Source organism: Sciurus vulgaris (genome assembly GCF_902686455.1).
Source record: "Sciurus vulgaris genome assembly, chromosome: 4".
Taxonomy (NCBI): domain Eukaryota; kingdom Metazoa; phylum Chordata; class Mammalia; order Rodentia; family Sciuridae; genus Sciurus; species Sciurus vulgaris.
The window spans coordinates 152,081,087-152,095,286 of record NC_136464.1 but is presented as its reverse complement, the minus strand read 5'-3'; the positions used below and the strand labels follow the sequence as shown (position 1 = coordinate 152,095,286).

Below are 14,200 nucleotides of genomic sequence, written 5' to 3'. Positions count from 1 at the left end.
AGACTGGCCTATCCGTCCAGGTACTTTGGGGCCAGTCACCACATGGGGATGCAGAGTACCAATCTGTAAGGAGAAACTCTGAAGTTTGGGGATGTATTTCAGTAATATGTGGTTTTTTCTAATGAGCTTGTGCATTTAAATACCTTTAAACAATCATCTATGGATTTAGCCAATGTATCTTCCATTTCTTTTTGACTTCATCCTTCATATCTTCATGAGAGTAACTCTCAACATAATAATACTGCAAACTTAGGAAATACACCCTCTTTTGCTGGCTGCCTCTTTGAATTCTAATTCCAGGTCTAGTACCCCAGAATTCTGTGGGTGGAAAGAAGGCATGTGTTCATTTACCTCCTTTATAGTTGAACACATTCTTATCTCTTCCTTCTTAGCATTCATCTCTTCAGTTTTTCTTTGAGGTATTTTAATGCAAAAGTGTTTTGCCAGGTACATTTTTAGCTTTCTCTTCAAGGAACTCCTCTGGTTTAGTATTGTGATGTAAAAGCCAGTCTCACATAACTATTCCAGGTATGTCCCACCCACAACCCCAAAGACTGTTAATCACTCTTCAAAACCAGGCTCAAATGTCATTGCAGAGTTGTTCCCTATATCATGATAAGGAAGTTAGTTACACCCTTCTTTGTGCTTCTATCCATAACTTTATTTACAGCAAGAATGTTGTACTGTGGTTATTTGTTAACATCAAGACTTCCATTAGTAGGAAAGAAGCTCCTTCAAATCAAAAGATCATTAATCTTTGTACCTCTATATGCACAGAGCTGAGCACTCAGCTTACTTACCAGATATTAAAATGGATGAATGGATAAATGGGAGGAAAAAACTAAACACTATCCTAAGTTCCTATAAATAATTTCCAGTGGACCCTCTGCATTCCTTTAGAATGATCTCTTATCCTAGCTTTAATATAAATCCCTGTGGCACCAAGAAAGATATTTAGTAAAGCTTTGACATACATAGATACATGAAACCAACTGTTGTGAAAATTTCTTTGAAATCCTCAATGAAATATACTTCAGATCAAAAAGTTACATAGTAACTACCAGTTCCAAGCTCAGATTATTCTTAAAGCATTCTTTTAAGAAAAAAAAAATTCTCAATATAGTATATAAACTATTTGTCAATATACTATATAAACAAGTATACAATTTAAAGACAAATACACATTTTCTATAAGTCACTGAAATTTTGAAGCCAGAAAAACTATCGTTAAGTATTTTAGGTTTTGGTTACACCAATGTTTTTCCTCGTGTGATGAGACAACATCATAACAGAGAAATAGTTGTATAAGCATGATGTATCCCCAGTCATTATTAAAAAGCTATTGTGTCAACTTTTATAGTTTTTTGTTTGTGTTTTGGTGGTGCTGGGGATTGAACTTGGGGCCTTGTACATACCAGGCAAGCACTCAATCCACTGAGCTATAACCCCAACCCCAGTTTTTGGTTGTTGCTTTTTAATTTTGTTTTTCAGTGCTGGGGATTAAAACCAGGGCCTCATGGCCTCATTCATGCTGGGCATTGCTCTCCCTCTGAACTACATCTTCAGCCCTAAAGATGTTTGTGAATGGTCATAAGAGTTAGGAAATGGGTCATCTGGCTTAATAATACTGAGTAGGAGGAGTTGTACTTTATTCTTCATTATGAAAACCTGTTTGCTGCTTCCTCATTTGAACTCTCATATGACATGGGCATGTTGTCTGGGTTCTGCCTGCCAGTCTTGGCATTGACACTTGGGCAGTGACATAAAATCTGTGTGGGCCATTACAGTGTATCTGGTCTACAGTCAGATATTTTTTGCTGCTGTCTGTTATCATGTCTTTTGGAGCCCAAGTCCCCATCCGCCAAGATTCTTAATTTATGTGCTATTGAATGATATAAATAGCATCTTGACATAGTGGAAGAGTTTCAAAGTCATTTTTATCTATGAAAAGGATGTCAGTTAAGGTCGAGGCTTTTGAATTTTGATTCTGTACTTGACTATTAAATACTCAAACACAAAAAGATCACTAGAAACTCTTCATTCTAGATAGAAGAAGCACAAGTTTTAACTTGAAGGTGACCAGTAACCTCAGGATTTAAGGCAAAGCAATTACTGATAATTAACTTGAAGTTAAAGCCAGAGCTGGGAAAATATAAATAAGTACTATAGGTAGAAAAATGAGGTCTGAGCATTAAAAGATTATACAGACATACTCAGCTTACAGAGTAAAGCAAGCATTCTTGACAATAAAATTAATTGCTAGTGACATGAGAACCAAAGGAAGTAAACTAGTATGTTAGGGAGTTATAATAAGATGGTGAAGTATTGTCAGGCACTGATACAAATATTTTTAATCTGTGCACAAGATCTACTAGAATTCAGATCCTGGGGAGCAGTAGGGCTAGCATTAAATGTATGCAAGCTTTTTCTTTTTTTTTTTTTTTAATTCCTTTGAGCAGTTCAGAATAGTTCGAGTCATTAAGATCTTTCTATGCCAGATCCTTGCCTTTAAATCATGACTCTATTAATATACCTGTTGTTCAGTGTCCAGGAAAGAAGTTACACCCTGTACACAGAAAAATATAAACTAAATTGTATCAGTTATTGTGCTTTAGGCTCATTCCAAAATTATCATATGACTTTGCTATTTTTATTGGCTTTAGTTCAGAGGACACTTTCCTTAAATCATTAAATCTTTGGGTGAGTATGAATTCTTATCAGGCACATCTCTAGAGATTATCATGAATCTCTATTTACATTTAGAACAAATTATAGCCACCTTTTTAAAAAAAACTGAGTAGATATTTCACAGGTGATTAAAATATTATAATCTCAAATCAAATATTTATTTGTGGCATTTATTACACATTTCAGTAATATCTCATCTGTCTCTTTAAATTTGTTCTGGGTGACTAGAAGAATCGGAAGGTAGTTTTCAACAGGTACCTTCACAATTATAAGCTACATTATTCTCTATTTGCTAGAACAAATGACAATGCATCAGAGAACCAGGATGGGGTATCATAGAAGGGTCAGAGTTTCTATGAAATTTATTTGCTTAAAAGAGATTCCCTATTCTTTTATTTATTAAATTATTTGACAAGTATATTTTGGAGTGACTACTTCATTTGGGGTGTCTATTGGAATCTGGGAAGACAGTGATGAATATAACGGTCATAATCTTTGATCTGGGATTCATCCTGAGGATAAAGCAATACACAAAAGTGTGAATTGTTTAAAGTATTCTGGAGGTTAAAATATGGAAATGCAGTTTTCAGGAAAGTTTTCTAAAAGGTGGTATTTCAACTTAGACCTAAGATGAGATACTATAATAAGGGAAGAAGTTCTCCAGGCAGAAGGAGAAGCCTATGTGAAGGTTCTGAGCTTTAGCGTTCAAGTCACCAGAAGAACATCAGCATGCCTGGAGCTCAGTCAACAAACCAGAGACCAGGCTGCAGATGGAGCCCACGACTGGGTGGTATGGAGCCTTGTAGACCAGTTGGAGTAATTGAGAAAAGGAAGCCTCCAAATCATTTTCAAGGAAGGGAGTAATATATTCCAATTTGTGTTTGAATACGATGACTCTTGTGGCTGTAGAAAATGGAGAGAAGGTCAATAAAGGGAAAGAAGGAGATTAAGACGAGACTGATGTTAACATGAGGTTGAGTAAGAGAAATGACCCAGAAAGGAGATGCAATTTGGGGTCTAAATCTAAGGACTTGTTGATGGATCGGATTATAGGTAAGAAAAAAGGAGAACTTAGGCAAGCATGATTCCGAGTTTCATAGCCTGAAAAAAATGATGGTGTTATTTACTAAGATTTACTAAGATAAGGGAAAGGCTGGAGGGGAGGGCATAGGTTTAAAGGAGGAAATAAGAGGTCGTCTGGGGCATGTTAATTAGGAGATGCCTTCCTTCTTAAGTGCACACAAGAAGGCCAGCCCCTGAGCCTGCTTATCTTCTCTTCCATTGGTTAGCAGCACATCCCTGGGAGTAGGAATTGAGACCTGTACTGGTTCTGCCCCTTGCTGGAACTGGTGATGTGACTCTGAGCCAAGTAACCCAAACATTCTTAACCTTGATTTCATTAGTAAAGTGGGGATAATTGAGTACCTAACTAAGAGGGTTCTCTTGAATATTAAGTACGCTGATGCATGTAAAGATTACTCACGTGGCACAGTTTCTGTTGCATATGAGCTACTGTGTCACCATCCCTCCCAGGCCCTCCGGGGGAGTGGTGCCGTTTTGTGTTTTGTTTTGTTTTGTTTCCCCAGGGGGTGTGGCTACCAGGAATTGAACTCAGGGGCACTCAACCACGAAGCCACATCCGCAGCCCTATTTTTGTATTTTATTTAGAGACAGGGTCTCACCGAGTTGCTTAGCACCTCGCTTTTGCTGAGGCTGCTTTTGAACTTGCAATCCTCCTGCCTCAGCCTCCTGAGCCGCTGGGATTACAGGCATGCTCCATGGCGCCCAGCCTGGTGCTGTTCTTCACTCTTATTTTCTGGTCTTGTCTTTTTGTTTCTTCTTTATTTCACTTTCTCTTTTTCCTCTCCCTCTCTCTCCCTTCTTCCTTCCTCATGATCACACAGCGTTGGTCTATGCCATTTTTCTATTTGTTTTTGGTGGAGAGATAGGGAGAGCTACAGTGATGGAGAGTGGGAAGGGGACCAGCCTTTCTGTAACACAGAGTTTAAAGGCTGAGGAGGCTTCCACAGTTACTTCACAGCTCGTAAGTAGCTTAACTAAGATTTTCACGAAAAAACATAAATGAGGAATTTTCCCTGTGATCAAATATGAGAAATATATAGATATCTCTTGAGCCCAGTTTGCATGTTTTATTTCTCCTTTCTGTTGACTGAAAGTTTACATTGTATAGACTTGAAGGTGAAAGTTCTTAATTTGATTTTATCAAAATAGAGGACTCCTAAACATCTGGGCTTAGCAAATGTCAAGTCCAAAGGATGATAGTTTTGCTTGCGAATCTCATACACTCAGTCACAACAGTCTAAAGACCTTGATAAGACACCATGTTTATTCAGATCTTAGAATTACCAACATGCTTAGTTTGTACAGGATGCTATAGTTGCCCTGATAGATGCACCATTTAGTGAATATTGTAAAGAAAATAAAGCAATTAAATAAATGTACCTTTGGATATGCTCACAAGTTTAGATTTGAAATTTTCTGTTGAGGTCATTGAAAAATAAGTGCTGAGCATATGTGTATATACCCAGCATGTTTCTTTATAGATAAATGTTGCTTGTGAGAACAATTTATCACAAAGAGGTACTTCTTTTTTACATGTCATGAAAATACAGAATTTGTTTTCCCTTGAGATCAAAGGAAAACAATCTGTTTTTAAAAATCTTGCAATCCTGATGTGCTTATAAATAATGGCTGGGCAATGAATGAATTTTATTAAACAGCTATAATGACAGACTTTCTATCCTGTATTAAACCCTGTATCTTTTGGCAGAATCCCAGTGAGGTCAAAGCTTCAAATGTCATATTTAATCCTGATTGCAAATAGGAAAAATAAGACTTATTGAAATTTAACTCTGAAAAATTGATGAATGAGTGAATCACACATGTGCAAAGTATTGGTGCTCTTGTTATCGCTTTACAAATGTAGATCGATTTTCTTTTTTTGTTTTTCTAATTAGTTATACATGACAGTAGAATGCATTTTGACACATCATACATAAATGAAGTATAACTTGTCATTTTTCTGGTTGTATATGATGTAGAATCACACCGGTCATGTAATCATATATGGACATAGGGTAATAATGTCCAGTTCATCTATTATCCTTTCTATCCCCATACTCCCTCCCTCCCTTCACTCCCCTTTGTCCAATTCAAAGTACCTCTAGTCTTCCTTACCCCCGCCACTTTTGTGAATTAGCATCCGTGTATCAGAGAAAATGTTTGGCCTTTGATTCTTTGGGATTGGCTTATTTCCCTTCACATGGATCGTGAAGTCGGTAAGCAAAGTAGTGGACTAAGAACAAGCTCCTACACCACACCAGTAGGGTGATTTTCTAATGTTTGTGTCCTTAGAGCAAAAATGTTTATGAAAATAAGAAAAAATTATTTTCCTTAACATTCTGTTTTAGAACAATTACAGTGAATTTGCTGAAATTAGTACTTTATTAATTTGGCTCTGCCCTTGTAAATAAAATAAAAAATTGCCAAGTAGCTCCATGTGAGCCATTTCACTGAGAGAATAAATATCATGTTAAATAAACAGTGTACCTTCAGATGGTTTACACTTAGAATTCTTACAAGTGTTGCTAGGAGAGAAGTTTCCAGAATGAATTATTCAGCTATTGCTAATTATCGTTCAAGACTTAGTCTTTAAACAGAGTATTGGTATTCTTGGAACAAAGAAATTAAAAAGATGAAGAGAATAATTATATAGTTCTGTTGGGTTTTCCATTTGGAACTATTCTTTGTTCTTCATGTTAATTTTGAACTAAGCTTGGAAAATAACACCCTTCCTGGGACCTTTTGATGCAGGAACCCAGGACACAATTCTCTTTTTGATCTAAGACAGCTCTGACTGCATTCTTCTAGCCGGAGAGCAGACCCACTTGCTCTTCATTCCTTTGCTGGATTCTTTAATAAATAAAGGTTGAATCATTTCATTTTGGTAAAGTGCCACCTGCCTCCTCTAACTCCACTTATGTAGCTGCGAGAGGCGTGAGCTGAGAACACTGAAAACAGTGTTTTCAAGCACAGTTCAAGAGAGCCACTTCGGAAATTGAAAACGAAGTGGTGAAACTGGTTGGAGAACTTCAGAAATCCAAGAGACGGGAAAAAAAAAAAAAAAAAAAAACCAAAAAAAACCATTGTGTGTTCCCATAATTCTGCCCTCACTTTATTTTAGGCAGAAATAGCTGAAAATTAAGTGATTTGCCTCCAGCTATAAGATTTAAAAAGGTGGACTATACTTAACCTTATAAGATTTTTTTTAATACATCAAAACAATTTTATTACTTAAAAATCAATGATCAAGGTATTTACATATGATAACATGCACTCATTCCATATGTATAGTTGTATGACAAGTGTACACACTCATGTAACCACTCCAATCAAGATAAAGAACAATTCCTTTTTTCCCCCAAATTCCCAGGATCACGGGCCTCTTTGCAGGCAAGCCATCCCCACTCTCCTGATTACTGTCACCATAGATTTTTTTTTTTTTTGACAGACTGCATTTTGATTCATTGTACACAAACGGGGTACATCTTTTCATTTCTATGGTTGTATACAATGTAGATTTATACCATTCATGTAATCATACATGTATGTAAGGTAATGATGTCTGTCTCATTCCACCATATTCCATACCTCACTGCCTCTCATTTCCTTCTACATAATCTAAAGTTCCTCCAAATTAAAACAACTATAGGATTTCATCTTACTCCAATTAGAATGGCTATTATCAAGAACAGGAACAATAATAGATGTTGGTGCAGATGTGGAGGAAAAGCACATTTTTACATTGCTGGTGAAGTTGCAAATTGGTGCAGCCACTCTGGAAAGCGGTGTGGAGACTCCTCAGAAAACTTGGAATGGACCCACCTTTTGACCCAGTTATACCACTCCTCGGTTTATACCTAAAGGACTTAAAATTAGCATACTACAGTAATGCAGCCACATCAATGTCTATAGCAGCTCAATTCACAATAGCTAGATTGTGGAACCAACTTAGATGCCCTTCAACAGACAAATGGATAAAGAAACTGTGGTATATATACACAATGGAATATTATTCAGCCATCAAAAAGAAGAATATTATGGCATTTGCAGAGAAATGGATGGAATTGGAGAATATCATGCTAAATGAAATAAGCCAATCCCAAAAATCAAGGTCGAATATTTTCCCTGATAAGTGAATGAAGAATTTTTTCTTATCCCCTTATTCTTGCTACCTGGACCTCAATGTCATTTTTTGTCACTATCCATGTCCAAGTCAGTTTTACCTGCTTCCTGAATCGTTGTGGTCACATTCCAACATGTAACTCCATGTCTGTTTGCTTCACTGCAACCACATCAATGTCATCTTAAATGACTTAATGGAAACTTAAATGGAAACTGCTTAAAATAATCACTGACCCAAAGGAAGTTCTTTATAAATTTTAGCCGTCTCCCCCACTGTAATGTAGGATGATTCACATGAAAACCAGGGGTTTTATCTCTGTTGTTCATTGATACATCTTAGTGCCTGGCACACACAGGTGCTCAATGATTTCAGCAGAATCATTGAATGAATGGGTCTGTGTCTAATGCAGTTGTCCTCCTGGGTCTTTCTCTCTTGTTATTTCCTCCTTTGATCCATATATATCTGTTTCCACAGTAACCTAAAAATACAGATGCAAAATTTAAATTACCTTTGTTAAAAAAAAAAAAAACCTTCTTTCCTCCCTTTATAGTTAATTTTCTCCAATTCAGATCTGAGCTGTCCTTACATTCCAACTCTCATTGACCTCTTCTTAGTCGCGGCATAAAACCCACGCTCTTCTCTTAATGTGTAAAACAGCCAGTTCTGACCACATAGCCACAGTGCTGACTCAAGATTCCTGTATGTGCTGTGCTTCGTACTGCACTCCTGCCTTTCTGTTCTTGAAAACCCTCTGCTGCCTCTGCACGAGATTCAGCCCAGATAGCACATTTTCTCCCTGACTCCTTCTGCCTCTGTCCTTGCGGTCAGACATCACCTCCTCTGTGTACCCATAACCACTCATATTTGTATCTGGAGGCTACATTAAAAATATTCATTTATGTAACAATATAATGATTTAAAGCATTATGCCAATAATAACATCTTACATATATTTATACACATCAATATGTAAATATATATGCACATATACATCTGTATGTAATTGGCTCACCATATAAGTGGAAGCACAAATAATTAATATGTAATGTTTAAGGTTGTTAAATTACTAAGCAGCATAATATATATGTGCACATATCTGTGTTTTATGAAAGTGCTTGTAATGCTACTTTATAATAACAATTTTGTTCCTCAAAGGATACTGATAATCTCTGAATCTTTCGTTTTTATGTCATTTTTTATTAAAAGCATTTTCCACAAGCTAATGGATACCCTCCCTAGGCCACGATCTGACAGACAATATCATGTCAAACTCTTCTTATGACTTCACCCTTAAACTGGTTATTATGAAGTAACTTGCAGCCCCACTTGGCAGAAAAGTACCCTTAACATCAATGATCTTGTTGTGATGCTGAATCTACATACTTTCAGCTTTTCCTGAACTAAGGCAATCACCTCCAAAATATTCTAAGCTTCACAAAATAGATGAGATTCTGGTATATCCAATATCTCTGTTTATAGAGGAGGTCACAAAACTTAATCATTGGAATGCAAGGTTTCGTTCAGTGAAACTGAATACATCAGGACCAATAAGAGGTGTTAACTAACATCTTGGTGTTAACTAACATCTTTAGATGTTAACTAACATCTAAACAATATGAGCTGTTCTAGGCATTTCGGGCATAAAGCCTGACTCCGTCAGTTTTAGGTTATCTCTGCTTACCTAGGAATCAAATGAGCACAGCACAGCAGCTCTGAATGTACCATGCAGTGTTGGAACTTCTTCTATACTTTTGTGTTACTGAAGCTTCTCAACTAAAGTAGGAGTTTTCTACATATTTGTGTCTCCTTATCCAGTACCTGGTCACCAGGTAGCACATAGTAGGAGATCAAGAAATATGAGTGAAGTCATGAGTAAATGCAGAATGTAGGTGAATGTTGATTTGTTTCCTCTTGAAGTATAATGTGGAGTAACTTCAGAAGTCAAGAGAAAAATTTAAAGGAAAAGAGAAGAGTCTTACCAAATAAAAATAATGTAAAATAAATGAAAGCCTATGTTCACTTTCAGATATCTTTCAAGCACATGTTGATGCATGTGAACATATAACTTTCCTACTATTCTTCCCATGCACTTTTATGGTGACATCAAATGGTCTTGCTTTTTAAAAATGGAGTAGATTTTCATATGTATGTGTGCCTGTGTGTGTTTCTAGATAAGAGATTTTGCTTCTAGATATGTTGCATGTATGAATGCTGTAATTTCTTTTCCTCAGTTAGCATAAGGTGTGCTGAACTTTATGGTTTCATATTCTAGACACCATTGAGAATGGACTGAGTTTATACCCTCATCTTAGTGAACTCATTTCACTCCCCCTTGTCTCTGCATCACTTTGACAAAACTGAGACAGCACCTGTCCCTCTCCATCCCCATGTCCACCTCTGACCAGGGTGCATCTGTGAGGATATTTGGAAGCCAATTAAATGACACTGGATATCTGTTCTGTTTAGTTTGGGGCAATGGTAATACTGGTAGAGAGGAAGTGGATTAGCATAGCATTTTATACTGGAGGTATTCCTAAAAAAAGTTATGTTACTAGATGATGTGACAAAGTGGTAAGAGCAGCTCACTTTCTTAAAGATGTCTCTGAGTTTCTATTTGTTTATTTGAATGATTAAATATTCACTGTGTGAACATATGTAGTGAATGCGGTGAAGACTGTGGGCTGTGGAGTCCTTAGAGTTACTGACACTGAAAGGGTTTAATTCTGAAATTTCAGAGAAAGGATTGGCTTATCTTGCAGGTGTCTGAGACTGGAAGTTAAAGGATAGATGTAAACAGAGCAGAGAGGGAACATGTGGTGGAGATCTGGATGTGGTTAAGGGCCCTTCTGCAACACTCTAGAAAACACGGTTCTCCCTTGTCAGGTTGTTGCTTAATCCAGGGTGATTGTGTCATTTGGCCCAGGTTTTCTTATTGTCAGTTGTAGACACAATGAGTTCATGATTAAGTCTCCTATGAATCTAAGCTATCAAAACAGCTTCATGCAGGCTGGGTTCAATTCCCAGCACCGCAAAAAAAAAAAAAAAAAAAAAAAAAAAAAGAATATATCCGTGTAGACCCCTTCCAGTCATTTAATACCAGCATTAATTAGAATTAATCCATTCAATGGTTACTGTTTCCCTCAGTCTATTTTACTATAATTTTGTGCAGTGTGTTTCTGTTTTCAATCCAGAATAGGCATAAAAATCTAATCAGCCTGCATCTAACTACTGCCCAGTATAACTACAGCACAGTATAGTCTCAGCATTGACTTTGCCTGTCTCTCTTTACCATTACCTTCCCTCATATCTACTCCCACTTTGTTGGTTTAGAAATCATGTCTGTACATTCTTTCCCTTACAACATATACGTGTGCGAATACTCTCGCACACACCTGTGCGTGTACACGCATACATACAAATAGGAGCTAAATACCTTTTATGTTTTTTCCATTGTTTTACTTTGAGCCATAAAGAGCTTGCACTGGAATGCCTGTAAATATCTTCATGTGGAACCAAGAACGATAGCTGGAAGTAAAAGAAAGTTCTGATTTGATAACTGTGAAACAGAAACTCTTTTAACCAGTGCCATTTGAAATTAAAGTGAGCTTCCAAGTGATCATAATCTTTCTGTCACTAGAAGTATTCCAGACTGAACAACCATTGCCAAGGGTGTTAAAAACTGATTCCTAGACAGAGTGAGAGACTGGACTTGGTATTAATTCTAAGTTTCTATGAGTAAAGCTTCACTTGAGAAAATGACCTTTCAAATAAAAATCTCTGGATCCCCATTTTGATGAATATGAATTTTTTCCTTGCAAACATTACAAGTTTACTACCTGCAAGACAATTATAGGGAGTTTTCATCAATGGGATTCATTAAGGTTCTTAATTTTTTTATACATAATATGTATGTTCATCGTAGGAGAAATACCAAATGCAAAACTAACTAAATAAATAAATAATCATAATCTCACTAATTGAGCAGAAACACAATTAATATTTAGCTTTTTCCCCCATATCATGTTTCACCAAAATAATGCACCATTTAACATAAACTTACCTAAAGTCTAGCTTTCCTACTTCATGAATATTTTGAACATCTTTCTAGATCAATGAGTACAGATCTACAACTTTGTTTTTAATGATTGCTTAGTACTTCAGTATGTGGTTATTTTCTGTAGGTTACTTAAACAGTTGCTGACATTTTAAAGAAGTTTACATTTTTAAGAGGTAAATGATTAAATAGCTTTAGTTAACATTAAAAATGACAGCAGCCATGCTCCAGGGGTGAAAAGATACTTCGGGATCCGTTTATGGATAGTCTGTCTTCCACTGTTAGCAGGTGGAATCTAGCTACATTCTTTCTGCTTTTAAGGGTTGATAACACCCACACCCCCTACCATTCCTTCTCTCCTTTATTATTAATAGAAAGAAAGTATGGTTTATAATGATCTGTTGGCCTTGGAATTCCTGGCATACCTATTCCGAGCACCTACTCGCGCAGAAGTCATTTTCTATCCTTCAGTGATAAACTGTACATAAACAGTTGTTCTTCAGTATTTGCTGATGGCTGTACTTCTACCAGTTTTTCTCTCTTTCTTTCACTTTAAAAATGACACTAATATCTTGGAGAGATAATTCTATAATATTTATTAAATAATTATCTTTTAATCACTCTCAGTTTTGAAAAGAGGCAAAATTGCAAAATTTATGGTGGTGGTTGGTAGTGGGCCAGTGAATGGAGAGAAGAGATGAAGAAAATGTGTTGAATATTTCCTGTGTAAGCAGCACTTTCTCCAAGCCTACCCAGCAGGCATTACAGGAGCAGTCAGTTGTTTCTATTATTCCCCTTTTACTTAGGAGGAAATTGAGACTCAAGAAAATAAATTTTTCAGGGCAGAGGGGATGGGTTGTAGCCTAGTGGTAGGGCTGGTGCTTAGCATTTGCAAGGACCTGGGTTTAATCCCTGGCACCAAAATAAACAAAAAGAAATTCTCAGAGTTACTGTATTTATTTCCCCATAGCTGTTGCAACAAGTGATCATAAACTTAGTGACTTAACACAAATTTATGGCCTTATATATTGGACATTAGTAGTCCAAAATGGGTCTAGCTACATGGAAGTCAAGATGTAGGTAGGGCTGTGTTTAACTCGAAGCCCTAGAGGAGACTCTGTAGTTTTAAATTATTTTTATTTACTTTAAATTGATGAATAATAATTCTATCTATTGATTGGGTACAATGTGATGTTTTTGATCTGTGAATATATTATATAAAGATTCAATCACACTAAATAAACATATCTATCACTTCACCAATTTAGCATTGTGTGTGCATAGGGGTGTAATAAAGTTAAAGATCTATTTTATAATTTTTGAAATAAATAGACACAGTACATTAATTGTGGTCACAATGCAATGCCATAGATCACTAAAACAATGTTCTCATCTAACTGAAATTTTGTACCCATCATTAACATCTCTTTTTCCTTCATTCCTCTGGTCATGCCCCCTACCTTAGTCCCTGGTAACCTCCTTTCTACTCTTTCTGAGACTGACTTTTTTAGAGTCCACACATAAGTGTGATCACATAGTGTTTGTCTTTCTGTGCTTGCTTATTTCACTTAGCACAATGTCCTCTAATTCGATTCATGTTGTAAATGACAGAGTTTCCTTCCAAAGACTATAGTATTCCATTGGGTATGCATACCACATTTTGTTTATTCATTCATTATTGAACACTTAAGTTACTTCTATATTTTGACTATTGTGAATAATGATGAAGTAAACATGAGAGTTCAGGTATTTCCTCAACATACCAATTTTAATTCCTTTGGATTCACGTTCAGAAGTAGGATTATTAGAACATGGTAATATTTTTAGTTTTTTGAAGAACCTCCCATTTTCCAAATGGTTGTACTAATTTACATTCCCAGCACTAGTGTCTGAGGACTCCCTTTTCACCACATGCTTACCAACACTTCCATTTAGTCTTTTTGATAATAGCCATTTCTAACAGGCATGAGATATCTCAGCATAGTTCTAATGTACATTTCTCTAATTACTAAGATGTTTGGTGTTTTTTTTATATATTTGTTGACTATTTCTATCTTTCCTCTTGACAAATGTCTATTTAAATCTTTTACCCATTTTTAGTCAAACTATTTTAAATTTGTATTTGTACTTGACAAATTCAGTAAATTTGCAGGTTACAAAATGAAGGTACAAAAATCAGTAGCATTTATATATATTAATAATGAAGTATCCAAAAAGGAAATAACAAAAATAATACCTACAGTGGCATTAAA

General features: G+C 36.1%; 1 protein-coding gene across 1 annotated transcript in view; it reads left to right on the top strand.

Moving 5' to 3' along the window:
• Positions 1-14,200, top strand: part of FREM2 (FRAS1 related extracellular matrix 2) — a 168,897-nt gene that overhangs the window by 14,128 nt on the left and 140,569 nt on the right. The window lies entirely within an intron of this gene.